General features: G+C 40.2%; 1 long non-coding RNA gene across 1 annotated transcript in view; it reads right to left on the bottom strand.

Annotated features, from left to right (window-relative positions):
• The window catches only part of LOC110586230, a 104,825-nt gene that overhangs the window by 85,045 nt on the left and 2,165 nt on the right, over positions 1-17,615 (bottom strand). The window lies entirely within an intron of this gene.

The following is a 17,615-nucleotide window of genomic DNA, read 5'->3' as shown; positions in this document are numbered from 1 at the left end:
AAAGATTTTATTTATTTGCCAGAGAGAGAGAGAGAAAAAGAATACACAAGCGGGGAGGGTCGGCCGGCAGAGGGAGAAGCAGACTCCCCACTGAGCAGGGAGCTCAACATGGGACTCGATCTCAGCACCCTGGGATCACGACCTGAGCTGAAGGCAGATGCTTCACCGACTGAGCCCCAAGTGTCCCAACACCAATTACATTTTTAAAAATCAAACAATATGTGTATAAAAAGTTAAAAATGGAAGCTACCCCTATTTGCTTACTATCCACCAAATCTTTCTCCAAAGAAATACTCGCTGTTGACAGTTTGGTGTGTAAAACTCCCTGCTTTAAGTGAAGCAACCTATTTTTTTTTTTAAGATTTATTTATGTATTTGAGAGAGCAGGGGAGGGGGTGGGTGCACAAGGGGCAGAGGGAGGGAGAGAGAATCCCAAGCAGCACCCACACTGAGCAGGGAGCCTGACTCAGGGCTCAATCCCACAACCCTGAGATCAGGACCCGAGCTGAAAGAGTCGGATACCTAACTCACTGCACCACCCAGGTGCCCCAAGGGAGCAACCTTTTTAAAAACATATTTGCAATACTCTACAGTGCTCTGTAGACTGCTCTGCGAAAGGCCTCACTCCCTGCCAGAAAAGATACCTCCTTCCTTTTTTTTTTTTTTTAAGATTTTTTTTTTATTGATTGATTTGACAGAGAGAGACAGCGAGAGAGGGAACACAAGCAGGGGGAGTGGGAGAGGGAGAAGCAGGCTTCCCGCAGAACAGGGAGCCCGATGCGGTGCTCGATCCCAGGACGCTGGGATCATGACCTGAGCCAAAGGCAGACGCTAAACGACTGAGCCACCCAGGTGCCCCACCTCCTTCATTTCTAGAGACACAGATCCAGTCATGGCTTCATAACATGGGTATGTGCCACCCAGGGAAGAATATCAACCTTTACAGAAAGCCTTCCACAAAGTCCTAAGAAAAGAATCCTAGGATTGCTTAAACATGAGACTAGTAACTGTTACGACTTATTTTTTCCTAACACAATCTGTCAACCCTTGTCGTTGAAAATTAAACAATAATATACTTCTCCCTCTGCTCCACAAAGCAATAACCTGTTTCCCTGGTGGATGATCAGAGGCCAAAGGGTGGGTAATTTATCACAGAAGAGAAATTGGGGGATTGCCAAGAGTAACAAAGGGGCAGTGATATCCTTGCTCCTCCTGCACAGTACCAGCTTAATTAAGGAAAAGCTATAAACTTTACCCCTGATTCGCAACCACACAAGACCAAGTTCAGTCTTAAAGCCAAGATGGCCAGCCAGATGCCACAACATATGTAGGATATAACAGATATACCATGTCAATCACCCTTTTTCATGTTCAAGAGCTATATAATCTGGGAATCAAAAGACTGCTATGTTATAATCTAGTTGGTTTCTTCAACAATCTCGGACAATATTTTATATAGTTATGTAAATTAACATAGTACCAGGAACTAAAAGAAACCAAGACAGGTCTCAGGAAAAAGAAAAGTTCTGTATCTTTTTAAAAAGAAATATATTTTTAAAAAGATTTATTTACTTGAGAGAGAGAGGGAGGGAGAGTTCACGCACATGCATGCGAGCGGGGGAGGGGCAGAGGGATAGGGAGAAGGAGGAAGCGGACTCCCCACTGAGCGTGGAGCCCAACGTGGGGCTTGATCCCACAACCCTGAGATCATGACCTGAGCTGAAATCGAGAGTTGGAGATTTAACCGACTGAGCCACCCAGGCGCCCCTAAAAATAAATAATTTATAGATTATTTTTCATGAGAATTATGTGTGTGTGCGTGTGTCTGTTTGAAGCCTCTGTGTTCATTCTCATAATCAAGTGATAGCTCAGCCTATTTAACACTTGCTGGAAATGACACTGAGGAAATAGAAAGTAGTATTAATAAACAGATGAGGAGTTAATGCAAATTTCATAGCTGCTAAACTGTTTGCAGGTTCAAGCTTATATATATGGAAAGGGTGACGGTGGCTTTACATATAAAGTGAAACATGAGAACTCAAAGTCAGTGCTTAGATGATATAAACGTATGTGTATTGGTATAAATAGAGAAGAGATTAATTGCATGGCTCATGTGGGGCACACATGCACATGTCTGTTAATTCAGACGGAAATAATCACTTTGGGTCGTGGAATCCTCAAATTGAAAACATCTTAAAGGTATTCTATTTCAGTCCCCCACCAAAAACTTGAACAGAATTCCCCCAGCTCCCTTTAGCTATCTCTTCAGAGAGAAGAAGTTCACCGAGGAAACCTCTATATGAGCAGTTCTGACGACTAGAAATTTCTTTCTAGTTGAGCAGCACTCCTTTCCCCTATAACTTTCACTTACGCATTCAGTGTTTGGTCTACAAGCTAGCCCTAGAAAAACTCATTCCCCCATTCATTAGACAGCTACTGAACGTTTGTAGAAGACCCTCACGTTACCCCAAGGCTTCTCGTTACTGTATGTTGAAAGTGATTTTCCCCTAAAAACAAACCAGATCACATCACTCCCTATTGGAAACGACTCTTCACCTATGAGATAATTTCCAAACTCCTTTGCATGGCAAGCATATGCCATGGCTCAAACCCAAGGAGTCTGTTTCTTACTTTTCTTACTAATACTAAACCCAAAATGAAGGTTCGTTATCTGCAGGCACCTATGCTCCAAAAGGTGAATCAAGAACCCAGATGTTGTCCATCTTGTGGCTGTGTTATCTCCTACAAGGGGCTTCTAAGGTTGCCAGGAATATCTACAGTGAGATGGAGACGAGCTTGTAGGAGACTTTCAAGGGCCAGACCTAGAATGGTGCAAATCACTTCCACACACATTGTAACCGTGAGAGAACTCTATCACATGGCCTCACCTAACAGCAAGAAGGAAATCTGTGTACTCAGGAAAAAGAGGAAACAGCCTGGTGAGCAGCTAGCTACTCTCTGGTGAGTCCTTAACTTCTCCTTTCTGCCTCATATCCTACACTCTCTCTTAAGCAACTATATTCAAATCCAACCCAACCTCTTATCATTCCAAATCATATCAGATCCTCACTTAGCTTTATGCATGCTCTTTGCTACATGTAAGTTCCCTTACTTGTTTTGTAACCTCCTATTCATACTTGAAGTCCCAGTTCAAATATCACTCTGTTTCCCTGTTCTCCATCTCATTGCTCGGACTACTAGTGTTATCTTCTGCCTCCTGTGTTCCCACAAAACTTTACACATATAATGCACTATAAATTTTATATATTTATACATTAATACATAAAAACCTCATTGTATCAATCTCCTTTGTGTTACCTTCATTATCCTTACAACTCTTAAATTTTCCTTTTTTCATCTCCATAGGCCTTCCATTTTCTCTTACAGGACCATCAGCAAAAGCCTCCAAACTGATCTCCCTTTCCGACCATCTTACCACCCTCTATACAGCTCCCAGAGCAATTTATCTAAATTGCAAATCACGCTGAGAACCTACTGAGAACCTTCTAACACCCTTAGGGCAGCTAACCTTAAAACTCAAGGGTCCTTGAGTTCCTCCTCCAGAGGGTCTAGAGTATGACTCCAGTAAGTCTAGAGTAGGGTTCAGGAAGCTGCAGTTTTAATAAGTGCCCAAATGATTTGGATGTGAGAGGCTGGCAGGCGATGTTTTGAGAAATACTGAGTTACAGAATAAAATCTAAAAGTCTTAGCATGGGAAGCCTGGGTGGCTCGGTTGGTTAAGCGTCTGCCTTCGGCTCAGGTCGTGATCCCAGTGTCCCGGGATCGAGTCCTGCATCGGGCTCCCTGCTCGGCGAGGAGCCTGCTTCTCCCTCTGCCTCCTATTCCCCCAGTTTGTGTGCTTGTGCTTTCTCTCTCTCTCTCTTAAAAAAAAAAAGAAGAAGAAAGAGTCTAAGAGGTCACACTAATATAAACAAACACATAAATAAATAAATGTCAGAGAAAGGAAAGCTCTTTAAAAAAAATAAATAAAAGTCTTGGCATGCCATACGTTCTGTCAATAGCAAATTACACATACGTCCCTGTATATATGTTACAATTTCAGTCCAGTGGCACTTCTCTACACGTTCTTCCCTATATTCAGATTGATCCTCTCCATGTGGTCATCCTAACAGATTTCTACTCATTCTTGAAAATGCTGCTTAAATATCATCTGTACTGGAGCCGTCCCAGTCCCTCCCTGCTCACAGCAGAATTAATCTCTTCCTCCATATAATTTCTGTGTCTTGTAAATACTTTTATTTTTACATATATCACATTGACATAGACACCACCAGCTTGGACTGAAAGTTACAGTGTTTCACCTAGCTACCACAATAATACAGATCATACCCATAAGATTGCCAACATAAATAAGCTAAGGGTGATCCTTTGAAAAGCTAGATCCATTCTACCAGGTCAGTTCCAGAGATTTTGCAATCAAGGGGTGTGTTCTGAGCTAGATGTTTCCTGTTCCGGTTACACAAACTGCACCACCCCTATGTTAAACACCATGTGTCTAGGTCCACAGTAAGAAAACCTAGAAAGGACTGAAGGATGAAAAAATATTTTACTTCATGTTTTTGTTTTTTTAAAAAAGATTCCATTTACCTATTTGAGAGAGAGAGAGAGAGAGCACAAGTGGAAGGAGGGGAGAGGGAAAAGCAGACTCCACACTAAGCAGGGAGCCAGACAAGGGGCTCGATCCCAGGACCCCGAGGCCATGACCAGAGCCAAAATCAGACACTTAACCAACTGAGCCACCCAGGCGCCCCTATTTTATTACATGTTTTTAGAAACTGAGGTCATGCAATGTAGAAGGGTTGTCTTAGGTAACTGCTTCAATTACCAACATTTGCAGAATGTCCTTCTCCAAAAGAGACATTTATCCTCTAGAGCAATATTACTGAAGTGTACTCCAGGGGCTACTGCATGCATCAGCATCACCCACATGCTCATGAAAATGCAAATGCTGACATGGAACACTACATCAAAAACTAATGATGTAATGTATGGTGGTTAACATAACAATAAAAAATTAAAAAAAAAAAAGAAAATGCAAATGCTGATTCAGTGAGCCTTAGCTGGGCCCCTCGAATCTGTGTCTAATCCATATTTACATACACTAACACTTAGGTGCCTGCATTATAGGTTATACTATTATGGCTTGCATAACTGAGTAATTACAAAGTTATGTGGTTTGACAGCCAAATGACATCAAGCCATTTCAAAAGAGAGATGTTCGGTCAGAATTATAAATCCACTATTTTACTTTAGGAGGACAGTAACAGCGTTAAACACGTATAAACCTTTCAAAATCTTCCCTGCTTCATAATTCAAAAACTTAGTGCTGGCTCTCATAACTAAATTGGTCAAAGCAAGGTCAATTTTCTTTCTTCAAAGGTTTTAGCACACAAAAAGGTCTTTAAACTTAAACTGGAAGTGAGCACAAGGACAGTTGGTACCGATATGTTTCTTGACCTAGGTGTTAGTTGTGTTCTCTTTGTGAAAATTCATCAAGCTAAACAACTGTGATATGCGAACATTTCTATAAACAGAGTACCTTCAAAAAAATTTATTTGACCTTTTAAAATATACAACCTTTTGGGGCACCTGGGTGGCTCAGTCGGTTAAGCGGCTGCCTTCGGCTCAGGTCATGATCCCAGGGTCCTGGGATGGAGCCCCACATTGGGCTCCCTGCTCGGCGGGGAGCCTGCTTCTCCCTCTCCCTCTGTCTGCAGCTCTGCCTACTTGTGCTCTCTCTCTCTCTCTCTCTGTTAAATACAAAAAATCTAAAAAAAAAAAAAATATATACAACCTTTTTAGGAGTTTTATAAAAACATGGTATTTCTTACCTTTCAAGTTATTAACCTTCAGTGTTGATGGCTATTGAACTTTAATGGTCATACTTACATACATTGCTTTTGAGGAATATAAATAGATGCAAGCCTTTTGGAAAGCAATTTGACAATCAATATTTGGCCAAAGGTTTTAAAACAATCAGGGGCGCCTGGGTGACTCAGTCGGTTAGGCGTCTGCCTTTGGCTCAGGTCGTGGTCCCAGGGTCCTAGGATCAAGCCCCGCATCGGGCTCCCTGCTCTGCGGGAAGCCTGCTTCTCCCTCTCCCATTCCCCCTGCTTGTGTTTCCTCTCTCGCTGTGTCTCTCTCTGTCAAATAAATGGATAAAATCTTTGGAAAAAAATAAAATAAAAAATAAAACAATCGTACACCCATTGGCCTAGTAATTCCACCTTTCAGAATCTAGCCCAAGAAAATAATCTTTAATATGGGAAAGCTTAACTCCCAATATCCAAAATATAAACCCATATAAATAATCACAATAGGGGAACTATTAAGTAAATTGTAATACATTCATATCACAATATTTATACACTGGTGGTAAAAGTAAAAAGGAAAGCAATAAAATGATGGATAAAAATTCTTGATGCAAGTGGTGAAAGGCAAAAAGAGCTCCTAAGTGTCTCCTAATATTCTATGTAAGCTTGGTATATACACAGATGCTCCCATTATTATCATCATTTAAACTATACATATATTTTATATTTTAATATATTTATATATGCTATATTTTATAATATATAATTTTTGATATAATCTAGAACAAATAATGCATACCAAAAGTTTACTAACATGAAAAATGCTCATGTCATAATGGTAAGTTCAAAAAAGGACATAAAATTGATTATAAATTATAGTAGATAGATTATGCAAAAGAAAGTTGGAATCGTCAGTACAAAGACAAAGAAGTCATCTCAACTACTATTTGACATTGTGCTGAAGATCCCAGTAAAGAATTCCTCTAGAAAAACGAAGAAGGAAAACATATCTAAACTGATATTCTTTTCATGTGATATAATTACGTATCTAGAACTTTCAAGACAATCAACTGACATGATAACAATTCAGTAATCTGACCAAAAATTGTCCTAGGGGTGCCTGGATGGCTCAGTCAGTTAAGCGTCTGACTCTTGACTCCATCTCAGGTTGTGATCTCAGAGTCCTGAGATCGGCCCCGCTTCGTGGATGGAGCCTGCTTAGGATTCTCTCTCTCCCTCTCCCTGTGCCCCTCCCTTCCCCCCACCCCTGTTCTCTCTCTCTTAAAAAAAAAAATTGTCCTTGGGATGCCTGGGTGGCTCAGTCGGTTAAGCGTCTGCCTTCGGCTCAGGTTATGATCCCAGAGTCCTGGGATCGAGTCCCACATCGGGCTCCTTGCTGAGCAAGGAGCCTGCTTCTCCCTCTGCCTGCCTCTGATCTCTCTTTCTCTGATAAATAAATAAAATCTTAAAAAAAAAAAAATTGTCCTAGACACCAGCTGTAATAATAACAGTTAACAGTTTCTTGAGAGCTATTTACCAGTTACTGTACTAAGTACTTTTTAATGTGTTTACTATTTAATTCTGAGGGAGATTAGTATTATTATCCTGATTTAATTTATTTTTTTTATCCTGATTTTAAAGATTGAAAACACTCAAAGGAAGAGACAGGTTAAGAAACTTATGTAAAGTCACATAGCTAGTAAATGACAGAGCCTGACAGAGTCTGTGTACACAACCATGATATTATCTTGCCCTAACAATAAGCCATTAGAAATGTAATAGATCACAGGATCCTATTCATAAATCAAGAATCATTAAAAACACAAACAAAAAAATCAAAAAAAAAACCAAAGAGCTCTAGGGATAAATGTGACAAAAGAAAGTCATATTTTTGAAATTTTAAAACAAGACCAGATTGTTAGACTAAATATTACATTATATGTATGTTGATTCTCCAAAATAACAACAAAAAACGGCGGGGGAGGAGGGGTGCTGTCTTAAAACCAAAGAAAGTAAGCCTTGCCCTCCAGATAGTCTCCTCCACAGGCCAGTCAGAGAAGTCCCTGAAGCTAGAACCACAAGGTGCTCCATTCACACAAAGAGCTCAAATCCAGGAACCTGGCTCAGCTACTTTGAGGAAAGGGTGTAAGGAGATCCCAAACAATGGCACGCCAAAGAATGAAGTGTTCTGCTTCACTGCCACCCGGGAACCAAAGCAAGAGCGTGACAGCCCAGCCAACATTCACCAAGGTGCGGTCGGTGCAACATTTGGCCACTGTTTTCCTGGTACAGAGACCTCCGGGATTACAATTCTCCAGCTACACAAAAATAAACGAGCTTTCCCTGAGTCCCAGAGGGCCTGAGCGAAGTTAGCAGGATCAGACTGCCACTATCACTTCCATTCACATCAATGTTGTTTTTTGGTTTGTTTTTTTTTTTAAGATTTTATCTATTTATTTGCCAGAGAGAGAGAGAGACAGACAAAGAGAGCACAAGCAGGGGGAGCGGCAGGCAGAGGAAGAAGCAGGCTCCCCACTGAGCAGGGAGCCCAATGCAGGACTTGATCCCAGGACCCCGGGATCATGACCTGAGCCGAAGGCAGACGCTTAACAACTGAGCCACCCAGGCATCCCCACATCAATGTTGTTGAGCTGAAGTCAACCACAGGTGTTCTCCAATCCAGCTCTCCCTGCTTACAGATAAGCAAACTGAGGTCCAGAACAGGCTTCTCTTCCCAGGTCACAAAATTATTTTAAGCCAGAACCAGAGAGCTACTATCTCTCTTCCCCATGTTTCCTGATGATGAGTCTGAATATATATATATATTCAAATTACTGCAACCTATTTATCTTTCTCAATCTTCAGATACTCACCTACCACCCTCATGATTTTGCCATATCTATATGTTATTTCTACTATTATTCACTGTATATTTTCTTTAAATCTACTTATTTTTCACATACACAAACCTAGCTTCAGTCTAAGCAATAGTATCCATAAAACCATGAATGAGATATGCATTTTCCTAACACATAAAAATAAATACATATCTACTGTAACTACAATGTTTGTCTCTGAACCACTCCCCCAAATAATAAATTATCCTTTGCATATTAGGAAAGATCCCCTGAGTGAATTCCAAGGAATTCTAATCTGTATTATGTTAATAGGTATTACTGATGAAAGAATGCATGATCATATAAACCTGAGGGAAGTTAACTAAAACAAAGTTAAACAGTTTTGAATTTTTTAAATTGTCAGACATCTCAGGGCCTTTTATAACAATATGCAATGAGACTTTCTAACAGGGGAATAGAGTACAGCATCTCCAAAATGTATTTGACCAGGAAAGCCTTTCTTCTAGTCAGGATCGGTATTGAAAACAGGTTCTATGCTGTATTAATTTTCAAAAAGTTAGCTTTTCTTTTTGAGTCCATAAATTATACAAATAGATATTGTAAATAATAACTTATACTGTATCCCTATTAGCATATTCAAAATACTTTTATAGTAGTAAAAAAGACTAGGTAGGAAAACATAATATTTCCTCTTGTCATTCTCGAAGGGTTGGTCTCTCCAAAAGGTAACTCAGCTTGTCCAGAATGAAACACCTGCAATGATACTGGGCATTCTAAAAGATTATAAATAACTTCTAACAAGTCATCCAAATCTTCTACATTATTAATAGTAGTTAATAACACATACGCTTTCCATTCAGGTTTGTATTTGTTGCCTTCAGGGCTTGTAGATGGAACTTCAAGAGCGACATGCCCGTAACATCAGATTTGATCTATGGGTGTGACTCTGAGAAAATGTGCACCTTGATTTACCACCCAGTCATTTTCTTTTTTTTTCTTTCTCTCTCTCTCCTTGGTCCTTCCCCTCCTTTCCTTTTTCCCACACTCCCCCATTCAAATGCTTTGATATAAAACACTGAATTTGGGCACCTGAGTGGCTCAGTCATTAAGTGTCTGCCTTCGGCTCAGGTCATGATCCCAGGGTCCTGGGATGGACCCCTACATCGGGCTCCCTGCTCTGCGGGAAGCCTGCTTCTCCCTCTCCCACTCCCCCTGCTTGGGTTCCCTCTCTTGCTGTGTCTCTCTCTATCAAATAAATAAAATCTTTAAAAAAAAAAAAACACTGAATTTTTGTCTTCTTTAGGCATTCTTATCTTTACGTGTTTGTGTTATCATGGAGAAAATACCCATAGTTACTAAGCTAATGCTTTTTAAAATATTTATTATCTGAGTGTAGTTGACAATGTTACGTTAGTTTCAGGTGTACAGCACAGAGATTCAGCTTCTCTACACGTTATACTCTGCTCACCACAAATGTAGCTACCATCTGTCACCATAACATGCTGCCGCAATGTCACTGACCATATTCCCTCTGCTGTGTCTTTTATTCCTGTGACTTATTTATTCCATGACAGGAAGCCTGTATCTCCCACGGCCCTTCACCCATTTTGCCCGTCCCCCACCACTCTTCCCTCTGGCTACCATCAGTTTGTTCTCTGTACTTATAGGTCTGATTCTGCTTTTTGTTTGTTTTAAACTAATGTTTTAAAGCCAAAGTATATGAACATTTCTTTCTACTGCATTTTCAAATAAAACTAAGAACTAAGACTCAAAGCAAAGAAAATGCTAATACCCTTTCTTCAGTATTCATTTTAATGAAATTGAGTATTAAATGCTGATGTGTTGAGAAGAAAGTGTTTCTTCATCCAATCATACACCAATTCAGACCATTTTGAATATATTACTCTTAAATACTATTTCCCAACAACCAAAGTTTCAATATATTCTTCCTCCACACCTTACAGAGGTTATCAACTTATCAAGTGAATTTTTTTTAAGATTTATTTATTTATTTGAAAAAGAGAGATAGAGAGAACAGGGGGAGGGGCAGTGGGAGAGGGAGACAAACAGACTCCCCGCTGAGTAGGATGAGCCCTAAGTGGGGCTCGATCCCATGACCCTGAAATCATGACCTGAGCCAAAATCAGGAGTTGGACACTTAACTGACTGAGCCACCCAGGTGGCCCTCAAGTGAATTTTTATTCTATAGAATGTGTTCTGTTCTCTTGTTCAGAAATATTTATTTAGGGCGCCTGGGTGGCTCAGTCGGTTGAGCGACTGCCTTCGGCTCAGGTCATGATCCTGGAGTCCCGGGATCGAGTCCCGCATCGGGCTCCCTGCTCGGCGGGGAGTCTGCTTCTCCCTCTGACCCTCCCCCCTCTCATGCTCTCTCTGTCTCTATCTCATTCTCTCTCTCAAATAAATAAATAAATAAAATCTTTAAAAAAAAAAAAGAAATATTTATTTAACTACAAAGCTCTATTCTTCTGAGGTTCCTCACCAAACACTGGAGGTCAGGAAAACATTTAGGAAAATGATTCACTCTTTCAAGTATATACATCTAACACTGATGCACTGCAGCATAACCAGCCTGAATAAGCTCAATCCTCTGGAATTTAAGGTAGGTACAAACTGAGACTAAAAATGGAGTTTTCTCCTCTCTCCAGTTCTACAATTGTAAACTGCACTGCATTCATAATGAATAAATAAATAGCATTTTACCCTTTTGATAAAGGAGATAAACAAGAGTTCAATTTGTAGAAATGTAATTAAAATATATATCCTACTTTATACAAGTGAGAACTGTTAAAATACACAAAAGCAAAAGATAAAATAGATATAATTAATAAATGTTTGATCCTTTAGGGAAATAGTCCCAAAGGGCTCTATTATTTTAGCAAACTTCTATGCTATAGGTCTTAAATAATTCAATTTTCCAAATATTCATTTTTGTGTACATTTAGACATCATAATATCTACTGAATAAAGTTAAGTTAGGTTTTAATGATTGTAATTCATCTTTTTTTCAATCATTTACTCCCTATTGGCTCCCAAAATTCTATTTGAGGTCCTGGAAGATTTAGCCAGTTAGAGCTGAAAACATTCAGACTTAAATGCCACAGTTTGACCCAAGCACATCTGTTTCTGCCTCTTCAGTTTGTGTCCTGCTACTCCCTGACTTGCAAATGTGGGTATTCTGCATAAAGTCATTTATTACACTATTAGATACATTCCAGACATTCTTGAAGTATCTAATAGGTGAATATGCTTTGCAAGACCCTCTATCTTGTGTGAGATTTTTTTTCTAGTTACATATTTAATGATCATGATCTCTCTCCTGCTATACCCATTCACATTCTCTTTATACAAAGTTTGCCCTTCAAAGCAAAAAATCCCGATAAAAGGTCTTCATAGCCCTTCCATAATCTAGGCAAAAAGGACCACATGCACATGTCGTCACCATCTATTAGGTCTCTTAAAGCCAACTCCGTACACATCACATGCTAGATCGAGCATGGCAAATGAGTTTCATTTCTTGTGCCATTGCTAGTAAATTGGTGGTGGACCCTTAAAGGAAAGAGTGATGCTATTGATTAGCAATGTCTGTAATGAGTCTAGAAAGACAAAAAGGGACAGATGATCTATTTCTCCCCCCATCCCCATCCCTGAGTTATGCTAATCTTTCTTGATTGTACCCATTCCCACACCACCTCCCATAAAAGAGAGGTACCAAATGAATGGCAGATTTTCTTACTGACTTTACATCCTGATAGAGCTGCAGAGGCAATAATGCCAACTCCCTTGGAAATTTACCATAAGTTTATTTAAGATAAATATAAAGGGCTTAGTATAACATATGGCTTACACTTTATACTTGATCAATGCTTTTTCATCTTTGGACACCACTGTCTGCTATTAGCTCAATCTAAGCAGGAAAGTTTATTTGGGCCCTGTCTGTGAACAGAGTAAGCCAGAGCTTCATAAAGAAGTATTTGATCAGGGTGCCTGGGTGGCTCAGTTGTTAAGCGTCTGCCTTTGGCTCAGGTCATGATCCCAGGGTTCTGGGATTTGAGCCCCACATCGGGCTCCCTGCTCCACGGGAAGCCTGCTTCTCCCTCTCCCACTCCCCCTGCTTGTGTTCCCTCTCTCGCTGTCTCTCTCTCTGTCAAATAAATAAATAATCTTAAAAAAAAAGGAAGTATTCGATCATTTAAATGTCTTAGAAATTGTTATCGATCCCCTTGCAAGTTGCAGAAGTGATAACCTACTCCACATAAAGTAGAAAATTAAAATAAGTGCCTATAAACTCAAATCAGAAACTGTGAATTTTCTACTTCCTGCTTTTTGCACCTGCTTCTTGGGGGCACAGGGATGGCAGGTGTTTAGACTGAATATACCACTATTATTCAGAGAAGTTTTACCTGTATCCTTTATTAAAATGTGGTAGCCTTTTTGTTTGTTTTTTAAGGGATGGGCTGAGGTGTTTAGGAGTGGGCCCCTGCCCAGTGCTGGGGAAGGAGACTCTGTAATTCAATGGTCAATAACTTGCACTCTCTATCACAGCACTTATGAGCTCTGTGACCTTGAAAAACTGGGGTGCCTGACTGGCTCAGTCAGTGGAGCATGCAACTTGATCTTGGGGTTGTGAGTATGAGCCCCACATTGAGTGTACAGATTACTTAAAAATAAAATCTTTTAAAAAAAATTACTTAACTTCTCTGTTTCAGTACCCTAATTTGTAACATAGGTAAAAAAATTCACCAAAAACACTGTGCACGTTGCCTGGTACATGGTAAGTCCTTAATAAATGTTAGTTATTGATATTGTCGATAGGGAAATGGAAAGGGTGGGGAGAAAAAGAAAGAGGAAAGATCTGCTTGGCTTCTTTCATAAGGTGTCTAGAATCCTGGTTGTCTAGATCCCAGGGTTTGTGGATTTAAGGCTCAACAGGGGACGGCTATTCTCGGGAGGCGTGGTGGGGACCCATTGTTGCAGAGCAGGGGGGGGGAATGTGTAAAGGAAATCTCTCAACAGTGAGCCTTCATTTGAATTATAGGAAGGAAAGCTTTTATCATTATTATGGATGGAAGGGGGAAATGAGATGTTAGCATTTGCCCAAAGCTTAAAATGCCACTACAATTAACACATTAGCTCAGGGATTATAGACTTGATACTGGCTCTGCAAGGGAAATGATTCCCTCAAATTTCTAAAAATTAACAAGAGCTCCACAAACCTCCACACAGAAGTGTAGGGGTTACTTGGGCAGAACTGATAAATTCCTGAAAGAAGAATTTCTGATAACTACAGCTCTTCTAAAGCTACAGATCTCAGGCCTCTTTCTCTAAGAGTGGGGTTTGTGCAAATCAGTAAAACAGCAGATGCAACCCTCTAACCCTCTTGTACAGATCTCATCTTAGAAAAACACCGGGAGGGGGGCCTGGCTGGCTCAGTTGGAGGAAAATCTGACTCTTGATCTTGGGGTCGTGAGTTCGAGCCCCACACTGGGTGTAGAGATTACTTAAATAAATAAAACTTTAAAAAAAATAAAGAAAAAAACGCAAGGGAAAAGAAGTCAATGCAAAAACACATTTTGTTGAAGTCCTAAGAAAGTAAACTAGCCCTTAAAAACTGCAAGGGAGGGGCTCCTGCGTGGCTCAGTCGTTAAGGTGTCTGCCTTCTGCTCAGGTCATGATCTCAGGGTCCTGGGGTGGAGCCCTCATCGGGCTCTCTGCTCAGCGGGAAGCCTGCTTCTCCCTCTCCCACTCGCCTTGCTTGTGTTCCCTCTCTAGCTGTGTCTCTGTCAAATAAATAAAATCTTAAAAAAAAAAAAAAGGGGGGAAATCCTTGAAAAATACAAATAACTGAGTTTTTAAAAATATATCTTTAAACCTTTCCTCTGTTAAGACTCAATGTTGGCAAAGCTAAAAGATTTGCTTTGGGGTTAAAAACTGAATGGTCTGTCACCTAAGCCAAAAAGAGAGATCCCCGGAGTTTCTCTGACAACCTAGGATTTATGGACACTTCATAAAATGGGCATTTCTAGCACCACACCTTCAAGTTCAGGTGACCGCACAGAGTTGTAAGAAACTAAAGGAGTCTGTAAACAGGATCTCCAAAATTATGGGCGTCCAGGTAAAAACCTTATCTAGCGTATATCCTCCTCCTCAAGAGGAAAATATATTTTATTTCTTTTCTTTTGGGGGGATTTTTTTAAAGTGTTCAATTTGGGAAACAAAAGATGAGATGCAAGCCAGGAAAAGGAAGACAAACTAAGTAATTCTTTTTATAGTTTGTTTGGCAGCAAAAAAAGCATTTTAATCCATAGGTAGAATACTCAGGTAAGAACTGCTATCAAAGTTTAAATTAGGGGCACCTGGCTGGCTCGGTCTGTAGAGCATGCAACTCTTGATCTCGGGGTTTTGAGTTCAAGCCCCACATAGGGTACAGACATTACTTAAAAATAAAATAATTTTTAAAAAACCAATAAAGTCTAAATTAAACATATGTAGTTTAGAGTGAATTGCACTTTAGACAATGCACTGCCACTGTTCTTTTAAAAAACACGCAATACTGGTGTAATATGATCAGAGATGAAGACAAATCATTAACACAGCAAGACAATTTTGAGAAGTATATCCTGTTCTTTCAGCTACTAAAATTTCACAAATTTTTTTACTTCTTAACAACTGACACCTTATACTAATTCATGATTGAGAGAAAAAAATCCATAGTTGATGCTCTGCCCTCACATGAGATAACCTCAAAATGTACTTGCTTTTCTTCTATTAGATTCAATGAATGAATCTTTCTGCAAAAATGCTTTAGGTAAATTTTATAGCTCTTTTTAATATATAATCTATTATTTTATAGGAAAACAGACACTCAAAATAACTTGGCATCAGAAAATCATATTTAAAATTGCTTTTTTTATGTGAATAATCTAATCTCATTTCTTGTTAGATCAAACACTGTAGCTCTTAAAAAAAAAAAAAAAAGATTAAGTTTTCCTGTAAAATTAGCTGTCCATCTAATTCATTTACTTTGAAGAAGGTGACCTGCCTCAGACTTTCATATCTCCAGACCTTCTTAAACTACAGTAGAGTTTCGATTCGGAACTTTAGCGTGCTTTGTGATTAACACCCATTAAGCTGGAGGTCAAGGAGCAGGCCAGGCCAGAGACTAAATTTTGGCTTGAATTTCAACAAATGTAAATCCTACTTCATTTTGCCCTCTGCTCCCCAATTTAGAGCTCTGAACTTCTGTTGCAGGGGTTCACTAAGCATCATACACACTCAAGCAATGGATTCTCTCAAGTCACAGGTTCCTCCTTCCAATTGACCTAGACTGATGCCTCAGAGAGATAGGTGGGTGTGAGAAGAAACTGAAATATAAATCAGAATGTCCATCTTCCTATAGAAAAGACTCCTGAACTAGTAAGGCTTTCCCTCTCCACATAAATCCTCAAGAATGGGCAACACTAAGTAATCAATCCGCTTTCTTTGCCCATTGGCCTATCCACAATGGCAGTGCAGTAGAAATACTTCAGAAAAAAGAGGGGAAAAATAAAAAAGGTAGAAAGCCATCACTTTGAGGAGTAAAACCGCTGGAGAAGGAAGCAACCTGAAGGAGTCAGATGATGGCAACCAGCCTTGACAGCAGTTAATTTATCACCACAAGAAGACGTTGGCGAGTTAAGCACAGTACTGACATGTACAAACTCCAGGCACTAGACTCAGCCTAAAATTCATCAGAAAATGGTAATAATTGGGGACCACACATTTGAAATATACCACTAAAAAGGGAGGGCAGTCATTGGAGGGCCACAATCACAACGGTGGACCTCTCCTCATGCCCAAGGTCAGGTTAATGCCACACTTGTCATCCACTGAACCAACTGGGTGAACACATGGCAGGCAAATGTGTCCAAGGGCACTGTGTTATTTGCACCAGATAGATGCCTTTTTCACTGTTTTTAGTATTCACATGGCCTGTCAGGAAAGAGGGACAGCAAACACAATTTGCTCAGATTTGCTCCGTGAATGTTACTGCTTTACGAATGCTCCAAGGTCTGGCCAGGTTAGGCTTAGGAAGCAATCCAGGCCAGATCTGATGTATCCTGCTGCCTTCCTCCCAGTTTTTACCTCTTCCTTACCCATTCCTTTGATCCAAGGAGGATTCAACTTAGTCAAAGGGAATGTGGTCAGTTGCCTCCAAGCAGCCTTTGTTTTTTTTGTTTTTTTTTTTATTTGAGAGAGAGAGAGCGCAAGAGGGGGTAGGGTTAGAGGGAGAAGCAGACTCCCCACCGAGCAGGGAGCCTGATGTGGGACTCGATCCCGGGACTCCGGGATCATGACCTGAGCCGAAGGCAGTCGCCTAACCAACTGAGCCACCCAGGCACCCCAGCCTTTGCTTTTAAACAGGTTCCCACCCTCGGGTATTTACTCAAAAGGGTAGTCAAATAATTAGCTAAAACAGAGCAATCACACTGATCAGTCAGGCAATTCTTAGACTAGTTCAAATCTCCAGAGAGGATTTAACAACAGTTCTAAAGAATTGAACCCAGGGGACGCCTGGGTGGCTCAGTCGGTTAAGCGTCTGCCTTCGGCTTGGGTCATGATCCCAGTGTCCTGGGATCGAGTCCCGCGTCGGGCTCCCTGCACTTTGGGGAGCCTGCTTCTCCCTCTGCCTGCTGCTTCCCCTGTTCACGCTCTTTCTCTCTTTCTCTGACAAATAAATAAATAAATCTTAAAAAAAAAAAAAAAAGAATTGAACCCAGGTCTTCCAATGCAGAGAAGTAGGAATTGAGGTGAAAACTGCAAGGGAGGATAGAAAACAATTTTTAGAATAAAAATCTCTTCATTAAAATATACAAACAATGACAAGAACTGTCTACATGTTCATGAAAATCCTTCATTTCCTTTT

Source organism: Neomonachus schauinslandi, chromosome 7 (genome assembly GCF_002201575.2).
Source record: "Neomonachus schauinslandi chromosome 7, ASM220157v2, whole genome shotgun sequence".
NCBI lineage: Eukaryota > Metazoa > Chordata > Mammalia > Carnivora > Phocidae > Neomonachus > Neomonachus schauinslandi.
The sequence above is the reverse complement of the archived record's forward strand: the minus strand, read 5'-3'. Positions and strand labels throughout refer to the sequence as shown.